The sequence below is a fragment of the Sinohyriopsis cumingii genome, chromosome 15, assembly GCF_028554795.1.
Source record: "Sinohyriopsis cumingii isolate HCF-2022 chromosome 15, ASM2855479v2, whole genome shotgun sequence".
Lineage (NCBI taxonomy): Eukaryota > Metazoa > Mollusca > Bivalvia > Unionida > Unionidae > Sinohyriopsis > Sinohyriopsis cumingii.
This window is the reverse complement of record NC_142975.1, coordinates 27,043,034-27,062,976: the sequence shown is the minus strand read 5'-3', so window position 1 is coordinate 27,062,976 and position 19,943 is coordinate 27,043,034. Positions and strand designations below refer to the sequence as shown.

Sequence of the window (19,943 nt, the reverse complement as noted above, 5' to 3'; positions counted from 1 at the left end):
CGGGAAATTATTTTCCCGGAAATAAAATAATGAAGATCACTCTGTCGCCGACGCAGATCGAACAAATTCAACTTCAACGAAATGTTACTCCGATCGCTGAACTTGCAAAGCAGTTCCACATCGGATACAACAGAATGTACCAGATATGGAAACAGGCCGATCCTGATTCTATCATACCAAAGATATCAACGAAACCCAATCCCGAGATAGCATCGTTGACACGTCAGCGAGATGCCACAGAAGAAAAATGTCGACGTCTGCAACAACAACAACAACAGTTGAACGACGCCTATAACAAGCTCGTCATCGATGACGTGCAGTCCCGGGAAACAATAACGAAATTAACTGCGCAGATAGCATCCATGGATGCAAAATGTTTCCAATTAGGAGTAACCATGCACCTCGAAAAAACGATTCAACAGCTAAAAAAAACAGAGCGGCGATTGAAGATCAATTTACGCGTGAACAACAGCGCAACGCCGACCTTACGTTGAAGCTCAACGCGTTGAAATCTGATAACGAAGCAGCGCAGGCTGATCTCGCGAAACGGAAAAAGAAAAAACACAGCAAGGTAGCGCTGGATACACAACTTCCAAAACTTTGTCTTCCTGGACAACGAGCTGTCAAATACGCATCATGATCTGCATGATTTTATCAATGTATTTAAGTGCGTCAGTGGCATAACGCGGCTGAGGAATTTCAAGTTCTTCGCATCGATAACACTCTTGATAATCTGCGATGCCGCTCCAATCACACCTATACGTGATTCTGAAGAAAATGAATAAATTTTCATCGTCGTCGTATTCGCACATGCAACAAGGACCATCATCGAATATACCGCCGCGTTTTGGATCTAACCTGGTTAACATCGACGACGGCGAGTCAGAATCGTAATCATATCTGAGCTTGTCAAACACTGATTTATGTTTCAGAGAAATCACTGATATACAGCCATCACAACTATCGCATGGAAATCCATCAATGTAAGAGAATCTCATTATATGCTTGTGTTTTGTTTAATTGTTATATTATTTGTTGAACATACGTCAATGGCATCTTTCCGCGACAACATCGCGAAATGATATCCTTGTCGGCGAAGATACCACAGATCTGTATCTGTCAGCAGCATTGTTACGTCGTCGCCAACAGTTACACGTACACATACATGTTTGTCATCGCTGACGCATGCACGGCGAACTGCATCAATGAAAGCTTGTTTATCTTCAACGTGTACTGGATGTGCTCTTTTCATTATATGTTATACTTATGTCTAATTGTGATATTTAGGAATCTCTCCGCCTGCAAGAACTTCATCCAGCTGCGGTCGTGTCAAACATGAATGTGCATAATTTAAAATTTCATCATCGCTGAAGAACACGTAAATGTAATCGTGGTCACGCAACCGTGCTACATCGTCAGGACTCAGCAACATGACATCGTTGCCGTCGCGACGACACCGTATCCGGGTTTGTCCTAGCCGATGATGAAATGGTGCAGCAAATGCGGCTCTGATTGCATCGGCAAATTCTTTTCGGTCATATACATGCACGCGAACATGCTGGTAAGTCATTATATGTATTTTTTTATGTAATATAATTTATCACGACGGTGCTGTCGCTGATGGTAATGGCGTTTCCAACGCTGGCGTTTCCCACCGGGCTATCATCGGAATCGCTTTGTGATTGTGAATCACTGTCGGAATCACAGAGTGATTCACAATCACTGACAGCGAAATCACTATCAGAATCAATTTGTGTTTCAACGCTGTCTGAATCACTGACTGAATCAGAATCGTTGTCGTAATTCAAGGATTTCAGTGACATTATTATGATATGATATCGCTAATTGAAAGATTTCACCAGCAGGTTTACACTGATAGTCTCCCCACGCAAGTCTAAAAGTCTACCCTGTTGGTCAGTGACTTTAAAATTTATCCTTGTCAGCCACGGGTTATGACACCGCAGGAATACAGGATTAATTGGTTCTTGCACAATCAAAAATCCAGGTGGTTCTCTAGGAGTAAATGAATACAGTATAAACCCTTGCTGGGCCTGATTCGATGTTGTCGTGGTTACGCTGTAACTGCCATCGATTACGTCACATACAAGATTGACCACGACGACATCAGTGATATTTACAATCCCAGGAGAAATATGTCTGCCATCACCGCTGGTGGAATTATTGTGGGTTAAGATAGCAGGTTCTGGTAGTGTTCGCTTGTGCTGTTCAAGTATGTCATCGAAGTATTCATCGACGATATCAGTGACGTGTTTTCGTAGCGTGGCCGGGGAGACGTATCCTGGAAATTTATAATTCGGTAGCTCAGCTTCGGTCAACGAGTACTTATTGAGAAATAGTTGTTTATCACGGGGGCTACTATCAATTACTACCTGAATCATTCGCTGGTTAAGATATTTCACGTCGGTGGCAATCTGATTTAATATCTCAATTTGTTTAATAGTTCCGCTACGTGAACCTGTTACATCGGAAAGATGTATTCGGAAGTGTTGCCGTAGAATATCTAGTTGCGCATAGTACAACATGTCAGTATGCTTAAAATATCTAATAATTTCGTTTCGACGAATAATAAATCCAGTCCCTGGGGGGAGTGCTGGGTGAAAAAAATGCCACACAATATCAGTGCCATCTTCAGTGGTGGAAACCTGGCTACCAATCACAGTATGTCTCCCTTTTAGTTCATCCAGGAGGTTTTTGTATAGCGGTGTAATTCCGTGATATGACTGCGCGTCAGTCATGTAATCAGACTTTTTGGGTGCAGGTGGTATCGGTGGTGTCGGTGGTGGTTTTTCAGGCCATCCCAACACGGTTCTGATTGAACTGTTATAGATATCAACGGCGTAACCCAGTGTTGAGATTTCAATGACCGTGGACAGCGTTGGCTCGTGTGCGGTGATTGATATTTTTGCTTCTTTTCCGGTGATACGTTTTATTTGACGCTGTATTTCTTTGTTGATTTCTTCTATCTGATAAGACCCTGTTGGTAACAAAATGACGTCCCAATCTGGTGTGCCGTCAGATTTATTCTGATACGAAAATACAAATGAATTATCTGGCAACTGTCCTTGAAATGATGTTGACCTGATGTTGGGCCTGCTGTGATATACTCGTAATTGTGCCAGCGCTATTTTGGTAACTGGAATTGCAGTTGGAAAATTAACATTAAATTCTGGTTGCATCGAGGATATTGATATCATTGTGGTCCTTACTGGAGTTGTATTTGACACTACCAGCTGAAGTAATTCGTTCGGTGTTGACATGATTGCTATTTATTTGTTTAGTTTTCAAATTGGAATTGAAATTATATGTGTCTGACATCAGTTTAAACTCAGAATCTGATATTGTTGTATCGTCAAGGCTGGATGATATCAGCGATGACAGTTTCTTGTACGCGGCCGTGCTGCATTTAACGCTATCATGTAGTTGTGTAATTTTGTGTTTGTGCATGATATTTTTTTTGCGATGATCCCGAAAACTCCTGCAATTGTAGTTGCCATGGAAACACAGATCGTGGCGGCGATTACTGCGGTCACCGGAGTTACCGCTGATAGCACAACACCGGTAGATGCTACCACGGCAGATACCGAATAAACTAACACATCTAACACGGTAACGCGTCTACGGTATTTTTTTACCTTTGACTGGTACTTGTTGATGACAGTTTTTAACTCAGATTGCCATTCGCGTACCTGATCATACCAGTATTGTTGAGCATCTAATGTTGTCGTTGATGCTGATTTCATTTTTGCTATTCAAAATCACTGGTGATTTTCAATTACGCGGTAACCAATTGAGGTGTTTCTGCGACGAATTCCAAACACCACCAGTAAGATGTTGCGGTTAATTTCTTGTCTGCGGCTTCAAGTATAAATATTTCTTCGGTTCCGCTGTTTAATATTACAGTTACAACCCCAGAAAACCTGTCGGTGGAATGTCTCCAGGGATATGTTGTAAATATTTCAAACTTAGCGGCGGAAAACACAGACAACCTGTACACGCCAGTGGCTGTTGCTGTATATTTGATAGTATTATTTTGTCGGGACCATGTTGCAAATCCCGATGATACCGTGAATACGATGTTGATGATATGCCCCGGCGTAATTCCAGTGGGGACTTTAATCAGATTGGTTTTGTTAACGATATCAGGAATACCCGCTACGATGTTTTGCTGTGTTTGTTTGATCGTGTTAATGTCGGTCTTGATTTCAGAAAGTTTCATGTCGATGACTGGAGGAGCCCCAAAGAACTTATCAATGGACTCATCATCTTTTGCGAAGTTTCTTCGAAGTCTTGTAAACGAGCCCACGTGAACATCATACTCTGCCCGCAACGTGGCTAGTTTACCGTCAATGGTGTCTACATATTTTTTGTTGGTGGCATCTTCGGGGGCTTCCGGACCCGCTAACACAGTTATTTTGTTACCGTTCATGCTGAGTTCACCTGTCATTGTATCACCGGTCTTTGCTACACGTCTTTCTGCAGCATTCTGTGCATCATCTCGAAGCGCCGCGATTGATATCGATGAATCTCTGATTCTGCCGCTGTCAGTGAATACAATGATGTTGTCCGTGACAGCTCCAATAACCCTGCGAATTATGTCATTCCACTTAATGTTACTGGTTTTTAGTTTGCCGTGCCTGTCCTGAAAAATAACAACCTCATCTGGATCTATCCCGGTTAACGTTAAAAGATAATCAATTTCATCTTTGGTCGCATACTTCGATAAATCGATATCTTCTTTGCTTTCCTTGGGTCTGCGTGATCTTCTGTAAATATCAACCATTATCAGTTACAGAGTTGTTTAAATTTGGAAATCACAGATGTGATTTCAGCGTGTATTCATGCACGACTTTGTGAGGAGGACTCGCTGATTTTGAGATCGCATCAAGAACATTTAATACTTCACGGCCGCATATCGGAGGATCGGTTAGTGTTTGTGTTGGTAACGTTGACTGCCAAACTGGAATGTTGGAAAATCTTTGAACGTACCTGAAAAACTCTACTGGCGGTGCTAGCCCGTACGAATCGAAATAGATAATTCCACGTGGATCGATCGCGTAAGCAACCCAATGAGTTCCAGGACCTTCCTTGTTCTCGAGATTAATAATACCTGTTTCTGTGCTATTCGGTCGTGCTGGTAATTCATCTCGCATAAATACACCTCTGAAATTTTTTATACGTAACTGCGCGACAGCATCAAGTAAATCAAAATTGCTTGCTGGAAGCGTTTTTAAAATCTTTTTGGGTACCATGACGCGGGAGTTCCTGGGAGTCTGAGACCACGGCCTGTTTTTTTATAACCTGATCCTGTTTGTAGTTGTCTTGACGCTAATGCTCTTGCTAGAGCTGATGCTGCTGCTGCTTTTACTTTACTTGCTAGAGCTGGTCCAAAATTTCTAGATGTTGGGATACTAGATTGTTGAAATGCTCTAGCAGCAAGCAATGGTCCCGCTAGGAGTGGTGCTATCATTTGTTTTATATTTCCTCCTCGTTTGTTATATCCGTTTCCGGTTGCTTTCTTAAGGGCCATTCCTGCTGCGGTTCCAACAGCTCCTAGCGCTGCGACTTTTGCTACAGCTGGTGCTGCTGCGGCAATCAGCGCTGGTATCGCTGCGAGAAAGGGAAAGATTCCGCCGGATTTAGTCATGTCGCGGACAGCTGTGGCAGTAAAATCAAGTCTGATTCCTCTTCCTGATGCTCTTGCGCGATTGATTTGATTAAGCTGTGTTTGAGTAACCGATAACTTATTTTGACCACCACTAAGTTGCCCGTGTTTAAGTGTTATTGAAGTTCCTGACGCTGATGCTTGCTTGGATTTCAGTTTGTTGATCTGACCAGGGGTCAGAGCGACATTAGCGTGATGATATGACATTTTATTTATCAGAGATTGATCTAATTGACATGTTTTCGAAAACTACATGTTTTCCACGGGAGCATCGATGACTCTCATTCTGCCGCCAGCACCTTCAAGCAGCATTGCTTTATTGGATAATATAACCACGATAGCTCTGAAACCGGCTGCAGGTGTAACACCTATACGAGCTCGAAAATGCAAATCTACCACGGATTGTTTAACCAGATCAAGATGTTCCAGCGAGAAGTAATAAATCGGATATTTTGTTGTAAAATCCTTTTGTGATATTTGCAGACCGGTATCCACGTTGAGATCGCGTCCCATAAATGACATCAAACGATGATACGCACGTGCGACTTGATTCTTGTCGTAATCTATTAATATATCCTCAGACGGTTCTTGATGTCCGTTTATTCTTAATGAGACTTCTTTGACTCCAAGCGTATCAAATACCATCGGATTTCTTTCCTGACTGTTTAATCTATTAACATTCTGAAGTGCGATAAAAATATGTCGTGGTGCTAATACTCCCTGTTGCGATGATATATGCCATGTGAATAACCTAGTAGCATTACTTTGAAGAGTGTCTGTGGTTGTCGTTTTCCAGAATAACAGTGACTTACCACCTGCGTTCATGAAAGAAAGTAACTTCTCTTCTTCGATGATTGACGGAGATAACACTGGCATCCACAACGACAATTTGGTCAATGTTACTTTACCAGCGTCAGCAACAGTATTATCTCACCAGATAGCATCGTCACTATCGGGTTTTCGAACAAGTACAACTGTGTGTTTGGCACCAAATATGACCTTGTGAACATCTCTGCAGAATCCAAATATGTGAGATAACGGTATCACACACGAGAAATTTCCGTCGTCGTTTAACATTGATTTACGTGTTGCAAATCCTAGATTATAATTCGGGTTTGGAAATGATAAATCTTCAACGTCGGCATCAGCGGCTCCAAGACCGTTCCGTGGTTTTCTTACAATATAAGGACTTTGATCAGCAGCATCAACGATATCTTTTGCGAACATCATTGATGGCCCAGCTGATCTAGTGTAATCGTCTGAATATCTTGCTAAACCGATAATTGTTGTAGCGACGTCGACGTTATCGTGAATTGTTTCAATTTCCCTCCCATCTATCATGTAAATAGCGCTTTTAAATAACGCCATGATGCCGTTGTTGACAAAACCAACTTTATCAGCTGCGTCATAAATGGTGTTATTATTTTTTGTAAGTTTACCTTCGACTTCTATGAAAGCCTCAGCGGGCAAGAAATATCTACTTGTATCCTGAACTTGCAGTTCAGTTCGGCCGGGTTGATTAGCATCACGTGCATCATAAGAATAATATTGAAAATCACGCACAGAATCATCTCTCTTTACTTCTCTGAACATATTAAACGCGGCGTTGGTTTCACGCACAAACATTTTATTATAAATACAATGGTCTAAATAAAAAATGTTATCGTCGTCGGAAGCCACTACCAGCTATCAAATTAGCGGTTACACTATCTTGCAACGCCTTGGAGGTAATTCCTGTTGTTGCGAGCTCAGCTAATTTCTGATTTACAGCGCTATTTACTACTTTGCTGACATTTGCCGGCATAGCTTCAGTAGATGGTAGTTTTACTGGTGGTTGAACCACATGCGGTTTTCCTCGTATTAGCCGTGATATTCTGTCCTTGATTGATTGAAATGCTTGTCCGGCAAGATTGCCAATGGCGCCAAGAGCTTTATCCTTAACCCTTTACCTCATACAACCGTCTTTGGACGCCTTTACAAAAGTCGCATAGAAGCGACTATTGACGCTTCTACAAAAGTCCCATAGAAGCGCCTTTTTACGTCTGCTGTAAACAACGGCCATTTTAAGCCGGTTTTCGTAGCGCCACCTTCGGGGAAAACCCCTTATTAGATACTACATTCATTTCTGTGAATGACAATTACGTCAGATCACGTGGTCACTGTTTATGTACTGGTCGATATCTGCTATTTAAAGTAACTGGGTCGTAATCTCCACTCTCCAAAATGGCGGTCGCGGATTTCATTCAGTACTTACGAAGTTTTCATGATTAGAATCACAACTATGAAAGATTCAATAACCTAGGTAAAGGCTCTGATATTGATATAGGCTGCAATTAGTTTTTATAAATTATCAAATTTAGGTGACTTAGTGATGTAGACACAGATGAAAAACTTGTAAATTTCGAGTATGAGAAATGGCAGCTCTACGGTTGGTCACACGGCCTCACTGATATGACGGTGAACGAATTCTCTCCAGATTTTAAAGCACATAACAAATTCTTCCGTGATAAATAATTACACAGCTGTAACAATCGGACTTTACTCTTAAATTGTTCCACATGTAATAGATGTGTACCAAAAATGTAAAATGGTTAAAATTGCTGTTAAACGTAACATACACTACATTGCTTAATAGTTCACAGGCAAGCTATGCGTATGCGGTCGACTAGGTAACCTGTGTTCTATGTACAGCGAGCTGCACTTTGTCACAATGCTCTATGAGGTAAAGGGTTAACAACATCAACAGCTTTCATCGCAAATTGTTTTACTAACGGTCCAGCTTTTGGTGCAATTCTTGTGACTAAATCTCTGACAACATTACCAAATCCATCTCCGTAAGTAACCTCGTATACTGGTAATCTTGAGTTAACCACGTTGACCCTTCTTGGTCTATGAAAAGAATCGAGTATTATCATTTTATTTAATTGTTGTTTCTCTAACTAAAATTATTAGTCACTGTAATAACCGTCTACGAGCTCGTTAATAAGTTCGCGATAAATGCTGATATCCATTATACCACGCTGAAATAGTCTCTGACAGATACTTGCGGCTTCATTTATGATTTCGGGAGAGTTGTTTCCGGCACGTTTTCCTCCGATGAGAACTTCCAACCGAGATACATCATCGATGATATTGTTAGGGCAGGCAATAAAACCGCTTCCTGTTTTTAGACCATCTCCGTTTTTTTCGGGTCCTTCAGAAGATAGCAACCCTAGTTCTTCAAGTACATCTCTGCTTTCTTCCGGAACTTCTTCTACTTCTAGAACAGAGTAAGATGGCGCTGGTTTCTCTTTTTTAGGTCTTCCTTTTCACTTGGATTCCTGCTGTTGCTGTTGCAACGGAGGAGGAAGTCTATATTCTTCATCCTGTAACATAAATTGTTCAGGTGGCGATTGTCCTTTTTGTTTTGTAACTCTCTTTCGCTCTTGTGATCGCTGTTGTTTTTCTTTTTTCTTCTCATCTTCTAATTGTTTTTTATACGTGAAAACACCAGCTTTTACAACATTGTGATCCATATCTTTACCGGATATCAATGAAATATCTCGTCGTATTTTATACACATAATCAGTCCACTCTTTTTGAGATATTCCCTTGTCAGCTCCCGGTTTTAAAAAGTCACGCTTGCGATAAAAATTTTCAACAATCCAAACAGGAAGCTGTATTAAATCTTCCTTGGTACTCAACGGAATAGACTTTATTTCTTCGATACCTCTTTCGGTAAATTTATCTATAAATGTTCCTTTGATTGCTTCTGGTTTTTGAAGTTCTTCTATCGCCTGAAGTAAACTTTTTTGTGGTTGATCAGGATCAGGTTTTCCTGCGATAGCCGTTGTAACCGCTTGAGCGGCTGCAGTTACTGGTTTAAATAATTCTTCCGTGGCCTCTGCGAAATCTTCTTTTACTTGCTGTCTTACCTGCAATTTTTCTCTAACAGAATCTCGTACAGAAAGAATTTTTTTTATTGCTTCTAGTCGCTCTCGAGCTAGTCTAGTAGTAAGTGCTTCTCCGATATTTGCCATTATTGTTAACCTGAATTTTTAATTCCACTGATAAACTTTTTAGTTAAAAAATATTCCCCCCGGGAGCAACAGGGAGGGCGCAAATCCACGATGGTTTCGACATGAAATCATTACCGCAATAACGTTTCCAAGATTAGATTTACATGATAAAACCTTTTATTTTAGTAAATAGACACCTTTATTGTCATATTTACTAAAATAAGGGTTTGTTTTCCAAAATAAGAGTTATTTTTGTAAAATTATTGATAGAATGGTTTTTTCATGAAAAAAACTTGTCCGATTCGCCCTCCCTGCTGCTGTGAGTATATATGGTAATGTGCATCTGTGTTATGAGTGATGTGTTGTGTACTACAGTGTATACATAGATGTTCAAGAGAAAGACGTTCACATTTTCTTTTCTTTTCATATTTATTGAAAGTGAAACGATTCTTATTACTTATATTATTCTAAAACATTCTTCTATATGGCAAACTTTTCTCATTCATTTTAAGACTTGTTGCACCAGGTACTGATGGTTCTCGTTTGTATCATTTGGAATTGTTACACATATAAGCATCTCTAAACAACATATTGTACTAGTTATATTATGCATGTGAGTTTAATACTGAAAATCATGTAAATATTTTGGGATCCATCTCTGTGCCTGGTCTTTTATTTTTTTTTGTACACAATCTCATCCCCAAAATGAAAATTATTGTTTTCATACATTTTTATACTATGAAAAAATTATTGATGTTTTCATGTACAAAACAATTACATGAAATTCAGTAAGTCACTTTGACCTACATTTCTCAGTTTAGTGATTGGTTTTGTTTTACATTTATGTGACTTACTCGGACAAGATTAAGTCTAATGCTTTTTTTATGAGAGGATATATTTGGGTCATTACAATAACCAATAAGTCACTGGGATCAATGTTTCTCACTTTGGCAAGATAATGACTGTTTGGATGTGGAGGTGAACCCTCCCATCTGCTGGGGTGTCCTAGTCACCCCCCATCCCTGACTAGTTTTGTTACTATTGTAACTCATCAAAGGGAATAATATGGGTTGATTCGTTTGTTCAACTGTTCACTGTATTATGTCAGCGTACAGTTTATATACTCTTTTGTTGCTGGTGACACCAGTGCACCTGGTATAGCTACTTGTAAGGTCATGTGACTGGTATTGTCATGCCTTATAATTGTAATATCCAAGTTCCGAAACAAACCATTGTATTGTAGCCAATTGTTTGGATACATTAAGATATATGATTTAAAGAGGGATATAAAAAGAAAAAAAAAGAAATGACTTGCAAACTCTAAGAATATTTATTTTGATCTACATAAACTTTGTTCTCTTTATAATGCCACAAAGTTAATTTCTGCAAAGCAAAACACAGAACTGCCATGCTATTGTATAAATCATCAGTAGAAGTGAAGTCCGCTGGAGTGTTGAATTGGTTATTGATTTAAAGTCCGTGTGGAATCTTGAGGTTATCAAAGAGGTTTACATACTGTTGGTGTATGATTTCATCCAACTCTAACATGGTTCCACTAGGTTTACTTTCTTGTTCTGTAACTGATGTGTGCTCCAGACGATTGTTGGAGTTAAAGATGTCTTCAGCTACCACCCAGTTTGAAGAATTAATTTCAAGCTCCATTTGACAACAAATCTGTATTCAGTAGTTTATTTAGTTCATTTGTCAGTATAGTCCAGTCTGTTGATTGGCCCAAGGGGTCCTTGGAAACATACTGTTCCTCTAGACAATGCAGGGGTATATACTCCTGTCAGTATCAACAAGCAATGTTCATTAATTAATCTGACTTTTCTGGATGTTACCTTTTGGATTTTTGTGGAGTTAGACAAAGAGCTTTTCGGTACATGATGAGATCGATTTTCTTTTGTTTTAAACATTTTTTTACAGCTACTGCAAGTCACTATGATGCCGATATGTGTGATGTTGACATGTCTAGCTAAAGATTGGCGATATTTAAATTGGCATTGTAGTACACACATTGGTAGTTCATTTTGCTGTGAAGCGGTAGCGCAACATTGTGATTGCATTGTAATTTGTGACATAATCCAAAGCTGGGGCATTATTTTGAGGTTAGTGATTTTCAGATGAGTAGAATATTCCAGCATGATGACTATGGAACAGAAACATCATAGCTCGCATGAGAGGGAAAATAATAATAAATTGAGTTAAAAATGACAGAATTCCCATTTAGACCAAGATGTTAATCCCTACTTTCTGTAGAGTATACAATTGGTATATCCAGTAAAGTTCTCTATCTAAAAATAGTGCTACTGGAGAGCTCTGGATCAGATTTAATAAATTGTATTATCAGATATTTAACACAATCTATGTTGTCGTCAGATAAATTGAAATGCTTAGACACCAGGGAATCTGTATGATTATGGATATCCCTAAGTGCTCTTTCGTTCTCATTTAGAATTCCATTTTACACTACCAAACGCATGTCATCTATTTACTCTCCTGCACAAAATATATGTATGTGAGACTAAAAGGGAATTCCTTGAACTCCTCCCACACCGTTAAAGCAAGACATGCAAATAGGGCAGTTACAGTCCTATTAGTGTAGATTGTGCCAACATCAATCCTTGGGGGTGGTCTCTGGGTGGCTGGGTGGACTAAGGCACTTGCCTTTAAAGATTAATGAACATCTGACATCAGATCTGTGTCATTTGGGGTGTCAGCTTGGCCAGACATGGGTATAAGAAAGCTTGCTAGTAGCTTTAGCTTTCCTTAGGTTGGTGGGTTTTCCTCCACAAGATATACTGGCCACCATATGTAGCTTATCATATGCTGAAAAATGGCATTAAACCCATGAAAACAAAATCCAACCAAGCCTTTTTGAATTTTGATATTGCCATGGGGGGTTTGGGCCAGAGGTAATTTTGCATAAATTGCAAATGTCCCCAGAGTTGTTTATTGCACATGTACGACAAATTGGCACGTGTGATCAGTGATCCAAAAGTTGACACATTGAAGATTGCCACAGAGTCTTCCCAACAACCAAGAACTTGGTCCGGGATCATAACATACACTATAATTGTGATTCCAACCCTATAACTCTTTAATTACTTAGTTTTGGGGCATCAAAATGCCTATTGTACATATGCAGCTAATATTGACCCTGGGAGTCCATCCCTACATCAGGGACATATACCCTAGGTAATAACTTGGAAACTGTTGAGATCCCCTCCTCATAGCCATATATAATACTCAGTGAACATCTAAAGGGAAATTTATTCATGCAAATGATCTTGAATCTGGAGTTGATTTCATCCTGAGAAGCTTAGCCCAATGGATGTAATAGGAAACTGTTGAGATCCCTACCGTACAATCATATTTACACTTAATGGGCATGAAAAGATGGATTTATAAATGCAACTGACATTGGCATCTGGGCCATAGTTTGAAAACCATTGAGATCCCACTCTATAACCGTGTGTATTCTTATTGGTCATGAAAAGACCAATGCACATACATAATGGATGACCAGTTGTCTATTGTCTGACACAAGTTTGTTATTGCTGCTCCATCAAAACTATTTAGAGGATTGCCATGAAACTTTACACACAAGGTCTGATTGCCCATATATGAAATTAATACTGCATGGACATAAGAAATGGCCACTACAGCAGCCATTTTTAAACTTTTAGTATTGCTGCTACTCTTGAAAAGATGGTCCAATGAACCAAAAGACTTCCTGTGATATATGAAATGTCCATTGAACATGGTGTTTTCACCAAAGACTTCCTATGGTATCTAAAATGTCCAATGAACAGGGTGTTTTAACCAAAAGACTTCCTATGACATCTAAAATGTCCTAATTGAAAATGGTGCTGATCTGCCATTTTGAAAATATTTTAATTCTACTCCTCCTTAATGGAAAATCATATCAACAAGAGGTTTTCACCAGAAGACTTTTTATGTTGTCTTTTTGGTTCTAAATGTAATCAGTGCTATTCAGACCTCCAGTATGGTCACCCTGGCTGCCATCTTGTTATTGCTGCTCCTTCTAAATATGTGATCATATCAGCATGGGGTTTTCACTAAAAGACTAGTTCTAGATTATATCTTCTCATGCGTTATGGATTTTCAGAAAGCATTTGATTCAGTCTGGTAGACAATAAGATAAAGCATAAAATCACAGGGAAATTCATTAATTTGATAAATTACCTATATAAATATATAATACATGACACTGAAACATGAAGTTAGCAAAACCATAAAATCTAATATTGGTGTCAAACCAGTTATAGTTTATCTATGGGAGTATTTATCTAATCTGGGATGATTTTTATAAGGATTGTATTTGATTGACATTTTATGTTAAATTGCTGTACATTACTATTACTATTTTCTTAGAATGTGGATGCAGTAGTGTTTCTTGACAAAAGAAAAGGTTGAAAATAGTTATGTCAGGTTTCTAAAGAGATTTCCATATCACTTTCAATGTTTTTCTAATCAATTTCCCATAATCTATAGGATTTTCAGACTATAAAGTACTTAGTTTTTTATTAGCAATATTTTTATATTATTTTTGCCAGCTGATTGAGACCAGAAAAGCTTATGGGTGGCCTGTTATCCTTTGTCAGATGTCCCTCCATCCATTAACACAAGTCATTATTGCTACTTCTAAACTGCTAGAAGGATCCATACTAAACTTTACACACATATTCATCCAAAGATCTAATTGGTCATAAATGAATATGATGCTGCTCAGGTGTCCATCATTGTCACTACAGGAGCCATCTTGAAAATCTTGTTATAGCTATTTCTCCTGAATGGATGGTTATATCAGCGTTGACTTTTCATTAAACACCATCTTATGATGTTGAGATCATCCTAACTGAAAATAGTGCTAATCTGACATCCACTATAACCACCATGGCAGTCATCTTGAAAACATTGTTATTGCTGCTTCTCCTGAATAGAAAAATAAATCAACACAGAGTTTCACCAGAAAACAAATTATGATATGTAGGATATGCTGATTAAAAATAGTGTAAATCTGCCCTCAACCACTATGGTAGCCATTATGAAAATCTTGTCCTTAATCCTCCTAAATGGAAATTCATATTGACATGGAAATTTTCACCACTTTAATCCTCCTAAATGGAAATATATATTGACATGGACATTTTCACCACCGTAATCCTCCTAAATGGAAATTCATATTGACATGGAAATTTCATTACCTTAATCCTCCTAAATGGAAATTCAAATTGACATGGAAATTTTCACCAGAAGATTTTTCATGGTATCTTGTTGGTCCTGAATGAAAATAATGCTGAATTGATTGCATGTATGGCCACCATGGCAACCATCTTGAAAATCTTGTTATAATTGCTCCTGCATAATTCATAGTCTTATCAACATACGGTTTTCACCAAATATTTCTCATGAAACCTAGTTGGTCCACAGTAAAAATAGTACCACAATGACTGCCACAATGAACAATTGAAATTTTGTTTAGTAATTATCCTGAATGGATGTTCATTCCATATTCACCGGAAGACTGTAAGATTTACTAGCAATATGCATACATGCCAACCATTACACTTTTGGCGTAATCATATCGCTTTTTTTCCCCACTAAATTATGCCTTACACATAACTGTATTCAGATTATGCGTTTTCGATAGATCCCCCTCCATAAAAATTAATACTTTGTTTTCTCATTTTTATTAATATCCCATTAATCTCACAGACCATATTCTCGAAAAGATGGCTTCTATGTAACTAGGACATAAGGGTACGCTTTTCCGAAGACTTGCATGCACTTTCCTAACGGTATTATGTTCTATTTATAACAGTTGCCCTATTTCCAAGAAACATGCTGGTTTCTACTTTTGACCTCTGTTTCTATTTATAGCAGCTGTATGACTTAGGAGAGAACAGACTGCTTTTCTAACTTTTAATATTTGCTCGCTGATTCTTTGTTCTAATTTATATCTGGTACAGAACCAGTCTGTAGATATTTGCCGCTAAAAGTCAAGTCAGATTTATTCTAGTCGATGTGTGTGTTAGAGAAAAAATATTTTTCAAACAATTTCACAGATGGATTAGCAAAAGAAAAAAAAAAACAATTTAGTGATGAATACGTGAATTACACAATACAGCGTTCCATTCTAGGGCAGCTTCAACCCCTTGCAGGCTACTTGGAAAGGATTTTAATATTGGTCATTGGTGGTAAAACAAAGAAACCTTGAATTAGCTCCTTTTTATAACTCCAGTACTAAGGTAACTTCTTTTTTACAGCAGAACTTAATCGTGGACACATATTTTATAAATGCAGAGGCGTTATCTGCCGAGTTCTTAATAGAACATGGACTACCCCTAGCGGTAGAAGACTACAATTTGGTCCTTCGTTCAAACGGATGTTTCCTGATTCCAAAATTGCAGAAAATATAAATGTACAAGAACAAAATCATCTAATATTGTTAGGTGTTTAGCAGAAGATACTTCACTTAAAATTGCAGAAGCCATGAAAATTGGGCCATTTAGTTTTGCAACAGACAGGAGTAGTGATTATGACAAAAAGTTGTACCCAGTCTGTGTAAGAGACTTTGACAAGAACAGGGCAAAGTCAGAGTGTTCTTTCACTACCAGAATTAACAGTTGATTGATTCCACTGGAGAAAACTTTTTTTTTTAATTGCTTGATAATGCTTTGAATAAACATAAGTTGGCAGAACTGGATGGTGTTTTCAGCTGATACTGCATCAATGATGAATGGAATTCATAAAGGAGTTTCATTCTATATTTTGAAAAATGGCTCCATCATTGTACTTATCAGTTTGTCTCTGTCATATGATGTACCATGCTGCAGGAAAGGCTGCTGATAAGTTAGGAGAACTTCTGAAGTATCAAACTGGCACTCTACATGACAATGTACTTCATGCGGACAGAATTGATTTTTTCATCTTATTTCCCAACTAAAAGACCCAATAACTGGAAGATATAAATTTCCTCTTTGTCAAGTTATGAAAGGAATATTGGTTCTTTACCATTCCTAATGCTGACTGTGAGAGATTGTTCAGTATTGTTAACAAATAAAAAACTGAATTCAGATCCAGGCTCTGTAACCCAGCACTTAGTGCTATACTGGTGTGCAAAATGTTCATAGTCTCAACTGGTCCAAAGTGTTTCGAAAACCAATATGAGAGTCTGTTGCTTTTTAAAGCTTAAAGCGTTATATATGAAAACTTGAAGCAGTAATCGATGTTAAAAGTCCAGATGGATAAATAACTCATTTTGTACATATCCTCATTGAATTTTTATCATGTTATATGTGGATTACTCTTATTCTGCTCGGATTACTCTTTTTGTCCACTTAGATTACACTTTTTCCTCGCCGGGGGTTGGCATGTATGAATATGTCAGATTAGTTTTCCAAAGGTCTGTTGCTAGATCACTTGATTCTTGAGAGGAGCCAAATAAAAAAGTTGTTTGTGGTTGGTTAAAAATGTTAGGAAATGGAGACCATGAAGCTTCTGCCTAAACAGCATTTCATTTTTGAACGTTTACTATGTGTCTTTAACTTATGCATGGATAGGTCAGTAAAAGTGGATATATGGTAAGATTAGATAAACAGGTGTAAGGAGTCACCTTTATTCATTTTTATAAGCTGTAACTGGTCACTTAGTACAAAGTTGACAGTATTACATTTGTTATATTTATGAAACAAAATATAGCCTCTGTATATATATCATAGAGTTCATTTAGAATTAAAATACCAGTATTAATGCATCACACTTAGTCAGACAGTTGGGTCTTACCATATTTGCCGGCCTATTTTATTTGATCATTAGGTGCAAGAAGAAAATTGTGATGGAAAATGTCTTTGTCATGGTTATTCATCTTCTGACTTGTAAATTCTAATGCACATATATGTAATCAAATTTAAACAACATTTATTGCAAACAATGTACATTACTGGCACATGCTGCTTAGTGCAATTACATTGGATCTGTGTTAATTTTAACACTGATATTTTTTCACACTTGATCTCTTCCCCAAAATGGAATATTTTTTACACATTATTTTTCATACTCTTGGACAACTATTTTCCATAAGAAAAATATGATAAGTGATTTGGATGACATAATCCACATATAAGTTGATTCGGAGTATAAGACAAACCTAAGATTTTCTGGCCAAAAAGTATCGTCTTGTTTGTACAAAGTATAAAAAAATCTTTCCCATTAATTTTTCATTCACCATTAATCTTAAAATGTTTGTAATTATGCACTGTCTTCCAGATTTTTGTATTGGGAATTTTTTCTTATTAAATTTTGGCAAGTTTTGTCCTGAAGAAATAGTATTTTTTTACCAATAATTATTTTTACAGCTGAATTTTTTTTAGTAAAAAGTGTTTGACCGCTCTGGTGGCCTAGTGGGTATCTTTCCTGATAAGTCTTTCCACTTTTGCGAGGCCTCCTTGATCCTCTGCTTGACATCTTCCTTGCATCCTCCTTAACTTTTACCACTGATCCCAGACACTTGAAAGACTCCACTTCAACACATTTCCTTTGCTGTCAGTGATTACCAATGGTTCCTCAATTTTTGATCATATGATGGTTTCTGTTTTGCTATCACTGATTTTAAGGCCTTTACTTTCTAAGGCACTTAGTCATCTGATGAACCTTGTCTGAACGTTTTTTACAGAATCTTTTTGCCACAATCAGATCATCAGTGTACAGCATGTCCCATGGTACTTCTTTCCTGGCAATTTCACTGGTGTCAGTCATTGCATTTATGAACAGTAATGGACTGAGGCAAGAGCCTTGATGAACACTAACTTGGATTTCAAATCCCACTGTACATCTCACACTGCTTCTCACCATCATTCTTGCTCCTTCATACAGGGATTTAATGACTCATATAATCTTTCTCTCGTGCCCTTTTATCTTAAACTCCAGTACACAAATGCTCTTGGCACTCGATCAAAAGCCTTTTCCATATCCATGAGTCCAGTATCTCTTCTTGTCCTGTTCTGGAATATTTTCTTGAACCTGCCTGAGAATGAAAATTGTATCAGCTGTGCCCCTGTCGGGCATGAAGCCAAATTGATTGTCATGAATGTTTACCCATCCTCTGATAGTCTTTCAAGCACACTTTCATACCCCTTCAACACAATTTCCAAAAGTTTCATCCCTCTGTAGTATCCACATTCAAGTGCATCTTCTTTTTGCTTGTAGATAGTCACCATCTCACTCTTCTTTCATATCATCTGATAACTTTTCCTGCTTAAGGAAGTCATTCAGGATTGTGTACAACCAGTCTATACCATTGTTTGTCCATATGTTTGTCCCAATATGTTTTATGATTACAGCACAGAAACTATTAACGTATAGCTTTAATTACTTTATGAAGGTTATAAATAGATAACCTAATTGTTTTATCAAGGTTATAAATAGATAACCTAATTATATTTGCAGGCTTCATTGTGACATCATTTTAATTTAGCACCAATTAATAAAAGTTACAGGAAATAGTAATTTTTCAATTTTTATTTGTTTGTTTGGTAGGATAAACCAAAGAAAGCTATACCTGCAGAGATATTGCTACAGATACATGTACTGGTATTGTTTGTAAAAGAAAATATATTAGTCTATTGAAAGTGAGTTTGTTGTTACTTGTTACTGTGTTCTCTACAGAATTGAATTAGTTATCCCCATTTCTATTGCAAATTTCACACTCTTGTCCAGTTCATATCTCTAGAACCACCTGAGATATTTCCATGAAACTTGGTGTGAATTTGCATCTAACAAGATTTTGTGTCCCATACATAATTTGGCTTTAATGTCAGATTACCATTATACCATTAAAGTTATCTTACGATAAGCATTTGCATTATATATAGATTATGAAAGAATTATCGCAAATTGTTGATATAGCCAAGTAACTTTTAGTATCTTAACTCATTCAGCCCCAGACCCGTTATCAGTATCACTGCTGCTATGCCCCAGCAGCGCTAAGCTGTGTCTAGCTGCGTGTGCCCCAGAGTTTTTACCTGTTTGAAAAATTTTGTAAACATCGTGCACATGCATTCACTCTTACCTTAATTTCTCTGCTTATATCCAATTAAAATCCAAGAAAGTTTCACCATTTATTGCAAATGAATTTGTCTACACAGTGATGTATTTTTTTCCCCTATTTGTCCAAGTCTTTCACGACGTATTTATACAGAATTTACAAAATTATGGGCAACGTTTATCCGCAAGAA

The 19,943-nt window shown here is 37.8% G+C and overlaps 1 protein-coding gene across 2 annotated transcripts in view; it reads left to right on the top strand.

The window, feature by feature from the left end:
• Positions 1–19,943, top strand: part of LOC149781450 (DIS3-like exonuclease 2) — a 166,553-nt gene that overhangs the window by 77,305 nt on the left and 69,305 nt on the right. The window lies entirely within an intron of this gene.